The following is an 18,986-nucleotide window of genomic DNA, read 5'->3' as shown; positions in this document are numbered from 1 at the left end:
TGGATACTAAATAAATGTTAACCATTGTTCTGTATAACTGCCTCTTCCCCCTAACATGTGGCTTTGTTCAACCAGCACTGGCCATGGCTACTCCTCCCCCCTTTGTACTCCAACAACCTCAGCTTTATTCTTCAAGGAGTGACATTGTACAGGGTAAAAGGCTAGCTGAATACAGTAGGATCTCCTTGTAGTAACTCTGAGATGGGAACTGGCATATAGAAAACTAGGTCCTCAGGGCCTGACCATGTGGCCGGAGGGAATACACCATAAATGGCCATGAATGGGTGATTCTGCAGCAGGCTTTTTCCCTAGGGCTTAGTTGGCTAGGTCCCTTGAGGTTTAATACCAAGAGATTCTACTGTCCTGAGAAAATAACAAACACTTACCATGCCTTTGATCCTGCGAGAGGAGAGTGTCCTGTATCCTAGGGGAGTTCGCTGTATCCTTTTTGTGCAAAGAGAGAGAACTTTCCCTGCTCATGCCTTATATCTGCCTGGGGGGGATACCTCAGGCACTCCTCCTTTAATTCGCCTGGAGCCCAATTGTGTCTGGTCAGTCTGTCCCAGGTCCCGCCCAGTCATGCCCTTCTCGTTCCAGCTCTGCTTGACCTCTCAGGTTACTTTACCTCCCGACTGGACTACTGCAATGCTCTCTACACTGGTACACTGGCCTTCCAAAAAAGGACTTGTACCGCCTACAGCTGATACAGAATACTGCTGCCAGACTGCTAACCAACCAACCCCGTCACTGCCACATAACGCCAGTCCTGCACTCCCTTCACTGGCTACCTATAGAATGGAGGGTCCTATTCAAGATCAGCCTACTGACATTTAAATCACTGGATAATCTGGGCCCTGGATACATGAGCGAAATGTTGCAGCTGCGTAGCATTCCCCGCATTCTCAGATCCACAGGTTCTAATAATCTAGTCATACCCAGAGTCCACTTGGAAACTTTTGGTCCCAGAGCCTTCTGTCATGCTGCCCCTACGTTTTGGAACTCCTTACCTCAACAAATCAGGACAGCTCCATCCCTGGACGTATTTAAATCTAGACTGAAAACCCACCTGTTCTGTTTGGCATTTGCAGAAATATAACTTTTGTTGTGTGAATACTTCATCCTACTACCAATTACTGAATCTGAGAGAGCCTAAGCGCTTTGAGTCCTATTGGAGAAAAGCGCTATAGAAATGTTATTGTATTGTATTATTGCTTATCTGAAACACGATCCCTGCTCACTTGTGTTTACAAGCAATTACAAGCAAGGCTGAGGTGACTCAGCAATTGGAGGAGAAAAGAAAAAAGTAAAGAGCAGAAATGACATCAGGATTTAGCCTAAACTGTGGGCAAAAGACATGGCCCCCACCAGGAACAGAATTCTCTTCATTTACTATATAACATTCACTGAAATAAAAATGTGGACAGTACAATACATGTGTTATTTAAGTAGATCAAGTATTTATCTACGTATATATGTGTTTTTTCCCTGGCATAGTATGGCTAATCCTCCTGCTTTAAGAAACTTTACTAGATATCTATGCAAAAGAGCTTCTCTGAGCTCTCCCACTCATTAAGTCAGAGCAGTGCTGTTTTCTGATGCAATAATCTCAACCTGTCTCTCACTGTTTCTTGTTTTACTAAAGAGCTAATGACCCTTTGAATGTTCCTGCCATTTCATAGTTTAAAATACAGAATATAGTTTTGTAAACTACAAATATTAGAGAATGATGCAATGTTATAAAAAAAAAGATATATAACTGAAAATACAAAATATGAGACACTTATCTTTGCTACTAATGTTCTATGAATTACCCGTACTACACATGCAATTCATTATATCATAAGTTTTTTTTACGCTTCAGTGTCACTTTAAATGTGAACTTTTTAACTATTGTTCCTTTTTGAAATATTACAGATTGTTGTGTCTCCGAATGTTCAGAATATTTCAGCGATCTCTGCATGAAACCGGTGGTATATAGACTGAAAATATCATAACACAATATATAATTTGCATCTGTTGTCTCCAATAGCAAGCAGATTATTCACAAATATAATTAGCTACCAACACATCATTTTTAAAAGTTATTTCATGTTATTTCATTTTTGAAACAATGCTTCTTCTAAACAATGCAAATGCTAGAAGTGTCCTTCAAAAACTGTTGACTGTATTTATGTATGTATTTGTTGTATGTGACATGAAGCAAATGCCACGCTTGCAGATGGTACAGTAATGGACATCTGGTAGTTGTCTTGAGTGAGAATAACAGTTCAAAATGTAATTTATTTTTACATGTTGTGAGTAACATTTTCTAAATAGCAATGAAAATAATCTACCGAATTGCTAGTACAATTATTTCTAAAAATGTACTGGAATACATGCATTCATTTAATTTTATGCGAATAGTTATTTTTTCCCAATCTGTTTGACTGCACATAGCTAACATTTGAAAAGTGAATTACAATAGCTTCTCCAAAGCAAAGATTTTACAAGTGCTATATTAGGAGCACTACTTAATACACTTAAAGGACACCCATGAAAATAAACACTTTTCCATTAACCTCATTAATAAACAGTAGAACATTGTAGAGAACAGTAAATGTAAAACGTTCAGGTTTTTTTTTGCCTATTTTTAACCTTACATATGCAGGGATATAGGGAGCCTGCTATCCTGTGAAGCGCTATGTGGTCCAGTCCACTTTACAGCCCCTCATCCCCCCCCCCCCCATTCAACTACCATATGCTGAACTAGAAAAGTGCACAGCCCTGGCAACAAGGTTAGCAAAAGAGTAAGATACAACCACTCTTGATCCTTCTGTGGCCAAAAGTTATATACCGGGCATATGCGCAATCAATCCTCCAATTGGATGTTTGCCCACCTTCACTATGCTTGCTGTTAAACTACTGAAGTGGTGCAGGCTGATAACCGAATAGTGTTGGTGTAAGAACTGTTTAAAACAGATATTTCAGAATTTCATAGAGGCTGCACATAAACTCAGCCAGACCCTGCCAGTTGTCAAGCAATTATATTTCTCCTTCCTTGTTTCCTCCCAGTACCGTGAACTTAAATTACTTTTTAATACTTTTCATTTTCCGTGGACACAGTCATTGTGGGCAGTGGAAATTCCATTAATCTGATCAGCTTGATTAAGTTTTACCTCATTTAGTTGACCTAATTTAGTTGATTGATTCCATAAAATCATAATGAATGAATCGAACAATCAATCATCGGGAGGATTGCATCATTAATGCCCAACTTTATGCGACTTTCTGGTACACACAATACAATTTATCAGTCAGATCGACAGGAGATTGCACACTATTCAGTAATTTCCAAATTGTCTGATCTGCTTCCAATCGAGAAATGGATCGTTATTGAAACCTGTACTGCACAAAATTGACCCGTCTTAACAGATCAGGCATGCAGGAAATTGTAGTGTAGAAATTGTGGGGTAGAAATTGTAGTGTAGAAATTGTAGGAAGCACAGTGGTATAGTGGATAGCGCTCTCGCCTTGCAGCACTGGGTCCCCAGTTCAAATCCCAGCCAGGGCACTATCTGCATGGAGTTTGTATGTTATCCCAGGCCTGGTGCACACCAAAACCCGCTAGCAGATCCGCAAAATGCTAGCAGATTTTGAAACGCTTTTTCTTCTTTTTCTGTAGCGTTTCAGCTAGCGTTTTGCGGTTTTGTCTAGCGGTTTTGGTGTAGTAGATTTCATGTATTGTTACAGTAAAGCTGTTACTGAACAGCTACTGTAACAAAAAAACGCCTGGCAAACCTCTCTGAAGTGCCGTTTTTCAGAGCGGTTTGCGTTTTTCCTATACTTAACATTGAGGCAGAAACGCATCCACAATCCAAAAAATGCCTCACCCAGGCATTTTTCGTTTCTTCAAAATGCCTCCCGCTCTGGTGTGCACCACCCCATTGAGATACATTGACTAAGCAGATCCGCAGCTGCATGCGGATCTGAAAACGCCCAAAAAGCCGCTCGGTGTGCACCAGCCCTCAGTGTCTGTGTGGGTTTCCTCTGGGGACTACAGTTTCCTCCCACACCCTCAAAAACATACAGATAAATTAATTAGCTTCCGCCTAAATTGGCCATAGACTACAATACATACACTACATGACACATGCATCGACACAACATGACTATGGGAGGAATTAGATAGTGAGCCTCTCTGAGGGACAGTTTGACAAGGCAATATACTCTGTACAGCACCACAGAATAAGTTAGCTTTTTATAAATCAGTAATAATAATGTCATGATAGAGAGCTGTAAAAGTGATGTAATTGCCTTTAAAAGAAAAAAAATGTTGGTCGAATTGATTATTTTATACACATCATGCAATTTTCCCATCAGATTGACTGATCGATTTCCAACATGTCTAATCTGCTTTCCGTCCAAGAAAGGGATCGATTTTGAGATCAGTACTGCCCAAAATCGATTAATTTCTTGATCTATTGAACATGCTGAAAATTATCGATTGATCAGCCAATCTGACAGGAAAATTGCATATGTGTAAGCTTTAAAGTAATTCTGAAGTGGGGAAAAAAAAACCCATATACTCACTTATGGAGATGGAAGACTCTGGTTTCTATAGAGCCTTCCCTCTCCTCTCACGGTCCCTGCATTCCAGCGATGTCACCCCTGTTAGCCGCCCACGCACTTCCCCATCACGTCCCTGTGCACAGCAGCATTCTGCACATGCTAAGTATAGGAAAAGCGTCACTGTGCATGCGCAGAGTGCTTCCGGCATAGGGAGCACAACCAGGGTACGCTTGGCTTGGTGCTGCACATGCGCAGTAGCAACTGGTCACAACCGGCCATTAGAGATGTCGCGAACATAGAATTTTCAGAGGGCCAAAGAAGCTGCACACACGGGCCGTAGTTTGCCCAGTGCTAAGCTAGAGGGAGTATAAATATGCCCAGTTAGCTGATCTCAGCTTTCTTTAAACTCCACTTTCAATAAAAGGAAATTCAGTTCTAACTTATTTACATAAATTGTATATGAACAAATACTAACATAGCAACTGTTTACTGGCTCTGCATCTGGTGCACCACAATAACCGGTTTTAAAAAAAATGAGTGTGGGTGATGAGAGTGCCTTATGAATGGGTCAAGGCAAGTGTAGCATCACTAGATATATATACTTGATCTTTTTCCACAGATGTGCAGTTTTAAATAAAAGTGCATCATCACTGTAATGTTGTCACTATAGTAGGAAATCCAGGTTTTCCTTTGCCAGAAAGGGCTGTGCCTCCAAGACATCAGTGGCCAGTCAGGGCAATAACCTGACAAGGTGCATAGAGGGAAGCCTGTCAGCTACAGCAGTGACAGTGCAGAGTTCTCACTGTGTCCCTTATATCCCTTATATCTCACTGTGTCCCTTAGATCTCACTGTTTCCCTTATATCCTTATATAGATAGTGTGTGCAGAGCTCTCCAGTGCTGGCTGCCTGTCACTTCTCTCCCACCAGCCCCACTCTGCACAGCTCTTCCTGACATCTGACACCCAGCTCTCATAGCGTCCTGCTAGCCAGTGGGAGGGTGGATGGGCAGCAGTGGTGTTCCTACCATTGGACGCAGGGGGACGTGGTGCCCTGGGTGACTGACAGCCAGGGGGGTGTCGCCACGACCCCCCATTGCAGAGCAGGAGGGGAAGAGCAGCGCTAGAAGGAGGGGTGACAGGGATAGCGGCGGGGAGGGGGGACATATCCCCCCCTCCCTCACCTGGGTCCCCTCCTTCTGCCTCTCTTCCCCTCCAAAATGACAACTGGGGCAGCAAACAGGCAGGGCAGGCAGGCGGGCGGGCGGAGAATACTCATTTGACTTCCGCGTATCAGCCGCTGGAACGCTGCGTTGCAGTCATGTGCCTCTTCTGCACCTCGGCATTGGAGGTGCAGAAGAGGCACGTGACGGCGACGCAGCGTTCCAGCGGCTGATGCGCGGAAGTCAAGTGAGTATTCTCCACCCGCCCGCCTGCCCGCCCTGCCTGTTTGCTGCCTGCTGTCATTTTGGAGGGGAAGAGAGGCAGAAGGAGGGGACCCAGGTGAGAGGGGGGGATATGTCCCCTCTCCCCGCCGCTATCCCTGTCACCCCTCCTTCTAGCTATACTGGGGGGTGGCCACTGTACTACCTACAATGGGGACCCATACTACCTACACTGGGGGGGAGGGCACTATACTAGCTACAATGGGGGCCACTATACTACCTACACTGGGGGGGGGGGGCACTATACTAGCTAAAATGGGGGCCACTATACTTGCTACACTGGCGTGGGGGCACTATACTAGCTACACTGGGGGCCACTATACTAGCTACACTGGGAGCCACTATACTACCTACACTGGGGGCAGCTATACGGGGGGCACTATACTAGCTCCACTGGGGGCCACTTTACTAGCTACCTTGGGGCCACTATACTAGCTACACTGGGGGGGGGGCACTATACTAGCTACAATGGGGGCCACTATACTAGCTACCTTGGGGCCACTATACCAGCTACACTGGGGGCAGCTATACTACCTACACTGGGGGCCACTATACTAGCTACACTGGGGGGGGGGCACTATACTAGCTACAATGGGGGCCACTATACTAGTTACTTTGGGGCCACTATACCAGCTACACTGGGGGCAGCTATACTACCTACACTGGGGACAACTATACTACCTAATCTGGGGGCCACTATACTACCTAAACTGGGGGCCACTATACTAGCTACACTGGGGGCAACTATACTAGCTCCACTGTTAGATAGGTAGGTGCCTCCAGTATAGGTTAGATAGGTGCCTGCAGTATAGATTAGATAGGTGCCCTGCAGTATAGGTTAGATAGGTAGATGTCCCGCAGTATAGATTAGATAGGTAGGTACCCCACAGTATAGATTAGATAGGTAGGTGCCCCACAGTATAGATTAGATAGGTGCCTGCAGTATAGATTAGATAGGAGCCCTGCAGTATAGATTAGATAGGTAGGTGCCCTGCAGTACAGATTAGATAAGTAGGTGCCCCGCAGTATGCATTATAGGCGCCTGCAGTATAGATTAGTTATGTAGGTACCCCGAAGTATAGATTAGATAGGTGCCTGCAGTATAGATTAGATAGGTAGGTGCCCCGCAGTATAGATTAGATAGGTGCCTGCAGTATAGATGAGATAGGTAGGTGCCCCACAGTATAGATAACATATGTGCCTGCAGTATAGATTAGATAGGTAGGTGCCCTGCAGTATAGATTAGATAGGTAGTTGCCCTGCAGTACAGATTAGATAAGTAGGTGCCCCGCAGTATACATTATAGGTGCCTGCAGTATAGATTAGATAGGTAGGTACCCCGCAGTATAGATTAGATAGGTGCCTGCAGTATAGATTAGATAGGTAGGTGCCCCGCAGTATAGATTAGATAGGTGCCTGCAGTATAGATGAGATAGGTAGGTGCCCCACAGTATAGATAACATATGTGCCTGCAGTATAGATTAGATAGGTAGGTGCCCCGCAGTATATATTAGATAGGTAGGTGCCCTGCAGTAAAGGTTAGATAGGTCCTGCAGTATACAGTAGATCAGATAGGTAGGTGCCCCGCAGTATAGATTAGATAGGTAGGTGCCTCGCAGTATAGATTATAGGTGCCTGCAGTATAGGTTAGTTAGGTAGGTGCCTGCAGTATAGATTCGTTAGGTAGGTGCCCCGCAGTATAGATCAGATAGGTAGGTGCCCTGCAGTACCGGTTAGATAGGTAGGTGGCTGCATCGGTGGGGAGAAGCACTAGTGTCGTGACGGGGGTGCGGGGGGTGCGATCTGCACCAGGTGGGGTGATCCCAGCCTCCCTAGAGGGGGTGCACTGGAGGGGAGGGCAGCTCGACAGATTTTTTTTTCATTTTTTATATTTCTTAAAAACCCTCCTTTCCCACGGGGGGCCCCCTTCTATCCTACCCCTCCCTCACCTCGGAGGGCCCCCTCCTATTACGAGCGACGGTAGAGTGGAGGTTACAGCAAAGTTCCGGCGAGGTAAAGCAAAAGATAGCAAAAGACCGAGGCTGCACTAAGCAATTATAAGGAGTGCAATAAAAATTGTAAAAAAGAAATTAGGCAGGCAAAGATTGAAGCTGAAAAACAAATCGCTAAGGATATCAAATCTAACCCAAAAAAGTTTCACAAGTACATTAACTCTAAAAAAAGAAAGGTTGACTGTATAGGACTCCTAAAGGATGAGGGTGGGAACTCAATGGTGAATGACCAAGGTAAGGCAGAGTTATTAAATGCTTTCTTTGCTTCTGTCTTCACAAAAGAAACAGCACTGTTGCAAACTACAGAGGCGGAAGAGTCTCAATCTTCTAACTGTAATATTAAATACTTAACGCAGGAAGAAGTGAAGGCAAGACTAAATAAATTAAAAATAGACAAGGCACCTGGCCCGGATGGCATGCATCCTCGGGTCCTAAGGGAATTATGTTCAGTTATAGATAAACCCCTTTATCTTATCTTTTGTGACTCTCTTGCAACTGGCAGAGTCCCAGTGGATTGGCGTACAGCCCACGTTTTCCCATTATTTAAGAAGGGCAAAAAATCAGATCCAGGAAATTATAGACCTGTAAGCTTAACATCAGTCGTATGCAAACTATTTGAGGGGTTACTAAGAGATACTATACATGACTTCATAGTAGAAAATAATCTTATTTCTCAGCATCAACATGGGTTTACTAAAGACAGGTCCTGTTTAACTAACATGCTCAGCTTTTATGAGGTAGTGAATGCTAATATGGATATTGGGAATGCTGTAGATGTGATATACTTGGACTTTGCAAAGGCCTTCGACACTGTTCCCCACAAAAGTCTGGTGCAAAAGTTGAGGATGCAAGGCCTGGGGAAGAGTCTGTGTGCATGGATAGGGAACTGGCTAATGGACAGAAAACAAAGAGTTGTGGTCAATGGAGCGTACTCAAAATGGGAGACTGTTAGCAGTGGGGTCCCACAGGGGTCTGTTCTGGGTCCAGTGCTCTTCAATTTATTTATTAATGACCTAGTAGATGCAGTAGTGAGCAATGTTGCTATTTTTGAGGATGATACAAAATTGTGCAGAATCATCAACTCTCAGGAAGATAGTGTCATATTGCAACAGGATCTGGATAGGATGGCTATATGGGCACATACATGGCAGATGAAATTCAATGTTGACAAATGTAAAGTCATGCATTTTGGACGTACTAATGGTCTAGCACCATACAAAATAAATGAGATACAGTTGGGGACATCAAACTTGGAGAAGGACTTAGGAGTACTTATTGACAACAAGTTAAATAATCGTACTCAATGCCAAGCAGCTGCTGCTAAAGCTAACAAAATTTTGGGATGCATTAAAAGGGAAATAAAAACTCGAAATGCTAGCATAATATTGCCCCTGTTTAACTCTCTAGTAAGGCCACATCTGGAATATGGAATTCAGTTCTGGGCACCACATTACAAAAAAGATATTGCAGTTTTAGAGCAGGTGCAGAGACGAGCAACAAAATTGATACGTGGGATGGAAGGTCTCACTTATCAAGAAAGGTTAGATAAACTGGGTTTATTTAGTCTAGAGAAAAGACGTTTTAGAGGGGATCTAATTAACATGTATAAATACATCAGAGGGCAATATAATAGCTTGGCGGATGAGCTTTTTGTCCCTAGGCCTTTTCAAAGGACTAGAGGACATGATCTGCGCATGGAAGAAAAACGTTTTAGCCATTTATTTAGGAAAGGGTTCTTTACAGTAAGAGTGATTAAGATGTGGAATGCATTGCCACAGGAAGTCGTTATAACAAACTCTATACCTGCATTTAAAGGGGGCTGAGATGCTTTCCTTGCGTTGAAAGACATCCATGGCTACAATTACTAGGTAATGCCTAATGTTGATCCAGGGATTTTATCTGATTGCCATCTGGAGTCGGGAAGGAATTTTTCCCTTTAGGGGCTAATTGGACCACGCCTTCCTCTGGATCAACAGGGATATGTGAGGGAGCAGACTGGTGTTGTACTTTATACTGGTTGAACTCGATGGACGTATGTCTTTTTTCAACCAAAATAACTATGTAACTATGTAAATAGAGGTCCAGCTGCCTCCCGGCCCCCCCTCCTATTACGAGCGACGGTAGAGCGGCGGTTACAGCAAAGTTCCGGCGAGGTAAAGCAAAAGATAGAGGTCCAGCTGCCTCCCGGGCTACGCTGTCTCCTCTATGCCGCTCGCACTGCTTCCTGGTTTAGTGCGCTGCAATTACAAAGGAGATGCGTAGACCGGGAGGCAGCTGGACCTCTATCTTCTGCTTTACCTCGCCGGACCTTTGCTGTACCCGCCGCTCTCCCGCCGCTTGTAATAGGAGGGGGGACACCCAGGTGAGGGGGAGCATAGGAGTCGGGGCCCCCACTGGCTGCCCACCCGGCTACCTAACTGCCCACCTGGCTACCTAACTGCCTACCCTCCCAACCGGGTACCTATCTACCCAACCGGCTACCGATCTGCCTACCCTCCCACCCGGCTACCTAACTGCCTACCAGTCTACCTAACTGCCCACCTGTCTACCTAACTGCCTACCCTCCCACCCGGCTACCTATCTACCCACCCGGCTACCGAACTGCCTACCCTCCCACCCGGCTGCCTAACTGCGCATCCGGCTCCCTATCTACCCACCCGGTTACCTAACTGGCTGCCCACCCGGCTACCTAACTGCCCACCCGGTTACCTATCTACCAGCCCAGCTACCTATCTGCCTACCTCCCACCCGGCTACCTAACCGCCCACCCGGCTACCTATCTGCCCGCCCTGCTACCTAACTGCCTACCCTCCCACCCGGCTACCTAACTGCCCACCCGGCTACCTATCTACCCACCCAGCTACCTATCTGCCTACCCTCCCACCCGGCTACCTAACTGCCCACCTGGCTACCTATCTGCCCACCCAGCTACCTATATGCCCACCCAGCTACCTATCTGCTCACCCGGCTACCTTTCTGCCTACCCTCCCACCTGGCTACCTAACTGCCCACCCAGCTACCTATCTGCCTACCCTCCCCCCGGCTACATAACTGCCTACCCAGCTACCCAACTGCCCACCTGGCAACCTAACTACCTACCCTCCCACCCGGCTACCTAACTGCCCACCCGGCTACCTATCTGCCCACCCAGCTACCTAACTGCCTACCCTCCCATCCGGCTACCTAACTGCCCACCCAGCTACCTATCTGCCTACCCTCCCACCCGGCTACATAACTGCCTACCCGGCTACCTAACTGCCCACCTGGCTACCTAACCGCCTACCCTCCCACACGGCTACCTAACTGCCCACCCGGCTACCTATCTGCCTAACATGCCATAGGGGTCCCTACATAGGGCAAAATGGGGCATGTGCACTCCCCTGGCTAGCTGCTGCGCCCCCTAGCCACCCGGACGTGGCCGGCCCGCCCGTCCTGGGGTGGCAGCGGAGAGAGAAAAGAAGCAGCGCTGCCTGCCGCATCACTTAATTCTAAAGGGGGGAGCGAGAGAGGGGGAGCCCCAAGGTGAGGGAAGGGGGGAGGGGGGTAAACGTCCTCCCTTCCCCACTGCTTCTCTTCTCTCTCCGCTGCCACTGAGGACACCTATAGATCTGGCTATTTAAACTGGGGACACCTATAGATCTGGCTATCTATACTGGGGGGCACCTGTCGCTACCTAAACTGGGGGACCCACCCGGTTACCTAACTGGCTGCCCACCCGGCTACCTAACTGCCCACCCGGTTACCTATCTACCAGCCCAGCTACCTATCTGCCTACCTCCCACCTGGCTACCTAACTGCCCACCCGGCTACCTATCTGTCCGCCCTGCTACCTAACTGCCTACCCTCCCACCCGGCTACCTAACGGCCCACCCGGCTACATATCTACCCACCCAGCTACCTATCTGCCTACCCTCCCACCCGGCTACCTAACTGCCCACCCGGCTACCTATCTGCCCACCCAGCTATCTATATGCCCACCCAGCTACCTATCTGCTCACCCGGCTACCTATCTGCCTACCCTCCCACCCGGCTACCTAACTGCCCACCCAGCTACCTATCTGCCTACCCTCCCACCCGGCTACATAACTGCCTACCCAGCTACCCAACTGCCCACCTGGCAACCTAACTGCCTACCCTCCCACCCGGCTACCTAACTGCCCACCCGGCTACCTATCTGCCCACCCAGCTACCTAACTGCCTACCCTCCCATCCGGCTACCTAACTGCCCACCCAGCTACCTATCTGCCTACCCTCCCACCCGGCTACATAACTGCCTACCCGGCTACCTAACTGCCCACCTGGCTACCTAACCGCCTACCCTCCCACACGGCTACCTAACTGCCCACCCGGCTACCTATCTGCCTACCATGCCATAGGCGTCCCTACATAGGGCAAAATGGGGCATGTGCACTCCCCTGGCTAGCTGCTGCGCCCCCTAGCCACCCGGACGTGGCCGGCCCGCCCGCCTTGGGGTGGCAGCGGAGAGAGAAAAGAAGCAGCGCTGCCTGCCGCATCACTTAATTCTAAAGGGGGGAGCGAGAGAGGGGGAGCCCCAAGGTGAGGGAAGGGGGGTAAACGTCCTCCCTTCCCCACTGCTTCTCTTCTCTCTCCGCTGCCACTGAGGATACCTATAGATCTGGCTATTTAAACTGGGGACACCTATAGATCTGGCTATCTATACTGGGGGGCACCTGTCGCTACCTAAACTGGGGGGCCCTGTCATTACCTAAACTAGGGGCTCCTGTCACTACATACACTGGGGGGGTCCCTGTCACTTCCTGAACTGGAGGGCACCTGTCACTGCATACACTGGGGGGCTCCTGTCATACCTAAACTGGGGGTACCTGTTACTAACTGAACTGGGGGGCGCCTGTCAATACCTGAACTGGGGGCACCTGTCACTACCTGAACTGGGGGGCCCTGTCACTACCTAAACTGGGGGCTCCTGTCGCTACATACCCTGGGGGGCACCTGTCACTACCTGAACTGGGGGGCACCTGTCACTACATACACTGGGGGCTCCTGTCACTACCTAAACTGGGGGCATCAAGTGACTACCTAAACTGGGGGGTATCTGTCACTAACTAAACTGGGGGGCTCCTGTCGCTACCTAAACTTGGGGGTCCTGTCACTACCTAAGCTGGGAGGCTCCTGGTGCTACCTAAACTAGGGTGCACCTGTCACTACCTAAACTATCCAGGCCAGCCAGCCCAGCATCACCACCAGCCAACCAGCCCAGAATCACTGTCAAAAAGGCCACAGGCCACAGCATCACCACCAACAGTCAGGCCAACATTTACTTCAACCAGCCAAGCACAGCCCAGCATCCCTGCCAGCCCTGCCACAGCATCACTGCCAGGCCTTTCAGCCCACACATCATCCCCAATCCGGCCAAAAACAGTATTGCCTGGCACAGCAGCCAGTAGAGGAGAATTTAGAAGCCAGGTGAGAGGTGTCTACCATATTAAGTGGACATTCTGCCTATTTATGTGAAATGCTGTTTATTTATGTGCCTCATGACTGCTGAATTTGTCTTGTTGGGGGCCTCATGGTTACGGAATTTGTCTTGTTGAGGGCCTCATGGTTACTGAATGTCTTGTTGGGGGCCTCTGTTTATTTATGTGCCTCATGATTGCTAAATTTGTGTTGTTGGGGGCCTAGTGATTTGTTGGGGGCCTCAAGATTGCTGAATTTGTCTTGTTGGTGGACTCATGATTGCTGAATTTGTCATGTTGGGGGTCTCATGATTGCTGAATTTGTCATGTTGGGGGCCTCATGATTGCTGAATTTGTCATGTTGGGGGCCTCATGATTGCTGAATTTGTCTTGTTAGGGGTCTCATGATTGCTGATTTTGTCTTGATGGGGGACCTCAAGATTGCTGAATTTGTCTTGTTGAGGGTCACATGATTGCTAACTGCGAGACTATGGAAAAAGCTGAATCATCATCATATGAGACAATAGCTACTTTTTAGCTTTTTAAAACAGAAAATTAAACTGGGAGGTTCTAAAAAAAATGAATACATTTTTCAGGAGTAGGATGGATGAAATTGTTTACCTTCACAGTTTATTTTCAACTTGAATTTTCCATAATGTTCATGTATGAGTTAAAACGTTTGTATTTAGTTTAAATTGCTGTTGCCACTTTGCGATAGATAAGTGACTTTTGGGTTGCAGTTTGGGCACTCGGCCTTCAAAAGGTTTGCCACCACTGTCCTAATCTAATGTCCCACCATTGCTAAATTCATGTAAATTTGTCTCCACCCATGACTACACCCACATTCTGGTCCATGACCACACCCAATTCTTCCATGACCGCACCACTTCTTTCCCCTCCCCCTTTTTGCCTATCTATCTGCCCACCCGGCTAGCTATCTGCCCACCCTCTGACCCTGCTAGCTATCTAACCTATACTGGGGGCAGCTACCTATCTAACCTATACTGGAGGCACCTACCAATGTAACCTATACTGGGGACAGCTACCTATGTAATCTATACTGGTGCACCTACCTATGTAACCTGTATTGGGGGCACCTACCTTGCTAGCCTATACTGGTGGCAACTATACTGGCTACCTATATTGGAGGCACCTACCTAACCAACCTATACTGGGGGCACCTACCTATCTAACCTATGCTGAGGGCAATTATTCTGGCTACCTATATTAGCCCACTGCCTTACTGTTACAGTTACATTACAGTTACCCCCACCCATGTGATGTCATGTCCAGACCCATTTTTTTGCTGCTGCATGCTTTGCTTTTTTTGGGGGGTGGGGGGGTGTTATCCGCACCGGGTGTCAAACACCCTAGCTACGCCACTCACCTGTCTTCCGCAGATGCTCATAGCTTCCATCTCCTTCCTGTCCCTGCATCTGTATATTGGTAACATCGCCCCCTGTGGTGACATGCGGTCACGTCATCACAGGGGGCGCTGTTACCAATATGTCAGATGCTGGGAGAGGAAAGAGATGGAAGCTGTGAGCATCGGCGAAGACAAGTGAGTTTTAACTACTATGCCCACTCTCCCCTCCGCTGCAGAGGGTGCGGGGCCTCTTCAGGCGCGGTGCCTGGGACGATTGCCCCACTTGCCACCCCCAAAGGCCGGCTCTGCTTGCAGCATGCCTGTGCTGTATATACTCTGGGAATGCTGCTGTGCTGTGGGAACTGCTGAGTCTCTGCGAGGTAAGTTGTCCCCTCTCTCTCTCTCTCTCTCTCTCTCTCATTCTTAAAGCGGACCTGAACTCTGAACTCCTCTCTGCTCTAAAAGCTACACAACAGCATAATAAACTTTAAACAAAAAAATGTATTTGTTATGGCTGATACAAATCCTAAAATCAATCTGCAGTGTTTCTACTTCCTGATTCATGGAAGCAGAAATATTGTTAACAGCCTGTGCTTTCAAATAGGCTTATCTTAGACAAAAAATAAAATCTTTTATGAACTCACCATACACCTAACGGAATACCTTGGTGTGTCTTCTTTCTAAAATGGGGTCACTTGTGGGGTTCCTATACTGCCCTGGCATTTTAGGGGCCCTAAACCGTGAGGAGTAGTCTAGAAAACAAATGCCTCAAAATGACCTGTGAATAGGACGTTGAGAGATATTTCTCCCACCCAGCATGGTTATATGTAAAAATACACCACGAAACACATTATACTACTTCTCCTGAGTACGGCGATACCACGTGTGACACTTTTTTGCACCCTAACTGCGCTAAGGGGCCCAAAGTCCAATGAGTACCTTTAGGATTTCAAGGGTCATTTTGCGGCATTTGGTTTCCAGACTGCTCCTCACGGTTTAGGGCCCCTAAAATGCCAGGGCAGTATAGGAACCCCACAAGTGACCCCATTTTAGACAGAAGACACCCCAAGGTATTCTGTTAGGTGTATGATGAGTTCATAGAAGATTTTTTTTTTGTCACAAGTTAGCGGAAATTGATTTGTATTGTTTTTTTTTTCACAAAGTGTCATTTTCCGCTAACTTGTGACAAAAAAAAATCTTCTATGAAATCACCATACTCCTAACAGAATACCTTGGGGTGTCTTCTTTCTAAAATGGGGTCACTTGTATGGTTCCTATACTGCCCTGGCATTTTAGGGGCCCTAAACCGTGAGGAGTAGTCTAGAATCCAAATGCCTCAAAATGACCTGTGAATAGGACGTTAGGCCCCTTAGCGCACCTAGGTTGCAAAAAAGTGTCACACATGTGGTATCGCCGTACTCAGAAGAAGTAGTATAATGTGTTTTGGGGTGTATTTTTATACATACCCATGCTGGGTGGGAGAAATCTCTATGTAAATGGACAATTGTGTGTAAAAAAAATCAAACAATTGTCATTTATAGAGATATTTCTCCCACCCAGCATCTGTATGTGTAAAAATATACCACAAAACACATTATACTACTTCTCCTGAGTACGGCGGTACCACATGTGTGGCATTTTTTTGCACCCTAAGTGCGCTAAGGGGCCCAAAGTCCAATGAGTACCTTTAGGATTTCACCGGTAATTTTGCGACATTTGGTTTCAAGACTACTCCTCACGGTTTAGGGCCCCTAAAATGCCAGGGCAGTATAGGAACCCCACAAATGACCCCATTTTAGAAAGAAGACACCCCAAGGTATTCCGTTAGGAGTATGGTGAGTTCATAGACGATTTTATTTTTTGTCACAAGTTAGCGGAAAATGACACTTTGTGAAAAAACACAATTAAAATCAATTTCCGCTAACTTGTGACAAAAAATAAAATCTTCTATGAACTCACCATACTCCTAACGGAATACCTTGGGGTGTCTTCTTTCTAAAATGGGGTAATTTGTGGGGTTCCTATACTGCCCTGGCATTTTAGGGGCCCTAAACCATGAGGAGTAGTCTTGAAACCAAATGTCGCAAAATGACCGGTGAAATCCTAAAGGTACTCATTGGACTTTGGGCCCCTTAGCGCAGTTAGGGTGCAAAAAAGTGCCACACATGTGGTATTGCCGTACTCAGAAGAAGTAGTATAATGTGTTTTGGGGTGTATTTTTACACATACCCATGCTGAGTGGGAGAAATATCTCTGTAAATAGACAATTGTGTGTAAAAAAAATAAAAAATTGTCATTTACGGAGATATTTCTCCCACCCAGCATGGGTATGTGTAAAAATACACCCCAAAACACATTATACTACTTCTCCTGAGTACGGCAATACCACATGTGTGGCACTTTTTTGCAGCCTAACTGCGCTAAGGGGCCCAAAGTCCAATGAGCATCTTTAGGCTTTACAGGGGTGCTTACAATTAGACACCCCCCAAAATGCCAGGACTGTAAACACACCCCACAAATGACCCCATTTTGGAAAGTAGACACTTCAAGGTATTCAGAGAGGAGCATAGTGAGTCCATGGCAGATTTCATTTTTTTTTGTTGCAAGTTAGAAGAAATGGAAACTTTTTTTTTTTTGTCACAAAGTGTCATTTTCCGCTAACTTGTGACAAAAAATAAAATCTTCTATGAACTCACCATGCCTCTCACTGAATACTTTGGGATGTCTTCTTTCCAAAATGGGGTCATTTGGGGGGGTATTTATACTATCCTGGAATTTTAGCACCTCATGAAACATGACAGGTGGTCAGAAAGTCAGAGATGCTTCAAAATGGGAAAATTCACTTTTGGCACCATAGTTTGTAAACGCTATAACTTTTACCCAATCCAATAAATATACACTGAATGGTTTTTTTTAATCAAAGACATGTAGCAGAATAACTTTCGCGCTCAAATGTATAGGAAATTTTACTTTATTTGAAAAATGTCAGCACAGAAAGTTAGAAAAGTCATTTTTTTGACAAAATTCATGTCTTTTTTGATGAATATAATAAAAAGTAAAACTCGCAGCAGCAATCAAATAGCACCAAAAGAAAGCTGTATTAGTGACAAGAAAAGGAGGTAAAATTCATTTAGGTGGTTGTATGACCGAGCAATAAACCGTGAAAGCTGCAGTGGTCTGAATGGAAAAAAAGGCTCTGGTCCTTAAGGGGCGAAAAGACTGTGGTCCTCAAGTGGTTAATAAGGCAAGATCGATGTGTGGTGGTAAGTTTTCTCTTGCCTTATTATCTCCAGCATGATCTTAGTGAATTGAGGCCAATGTCACTTAGCAGGGACACCACTTGCAGGTAACCACCCACTTGGTCCCCTCCCTAACCACTCACCTATCAACCACATCCTGGAAGCTGCAAAAGACCTCTCACCTCTTCAGGGACATAGAGAGATAATTTGCATATTCACTAGTGATGCATTGTGGGTCACCATAGTTGCCGACTTGAAGCTGAATTATAGCAAACACCTTCTGTTTTTAGAAGACAAATTACACTAAGCATTGCATTTTAGTAGGGGGGCTTTCAGTCACTTTTAGTCCCTTATACTTTCCTAGTGGTTCTGGGTCACCCTGAACTGCTTGGGTATTCATCAATAATTGGTGTAACCACCTTTGCCTTCAAACAGCATCATTTCCTCTAGGTAAACTTGAGTTTAGTTTTGGAAGGAAATCAACAGGTAGGGTGATTCATATTCTTGAAGAAATAATCACATGTAGATCCTTCTGTGTCTTTATGCACTCCCACAATTAAGTGATGATGCTGACATCAGAGCTGTATGTGGGCCATACCATCACTTCCAGGACTCTGTTTCTTCTTGACACTGAAGCTAGTACAGTATCTGCTTGTATTTCTTGGCATTGAGGACAGCATTTATCCTGATCATGTGTTTCACTTTTCCCTGCAGGCACCCATCAGTGTACTGATCTCCAGCCTTTCGATGTGCAAACTGCCTTCTTCTGCAACCAGATAATTAACATTTTGACTGATCAATCCAGAGCACCATTTTTGTGCCCTACGGTTCTTAGATTTTCATACATAGCTTAATCACTTGTTAGCCTTGTTTTAACATTCGAGGTTTGCCTTTTTGGCTTTTTAGGCACAATTTTTCTGGCCAGACCTGAGTTGATGCCTGTA

The sequence above is a fragment of the Hyperolius riggenbachi genome, chromosome 2, assembly GCF_040937935.1.
Source record: "Hyperolius riggenbachi isolate aHypRig1 chromosome 2, aHypRig1.pri, whole genome shotgun sequence".
Lineage (NCBI taxonomy): Eukaryota > Metazoa > Chordata > Amphibia > Anura > Hyperoliidae > Hyperolius > Hyperolius riggenbachi.
This window is presented reverse-complemented; position numbering follows the sequence as displayed.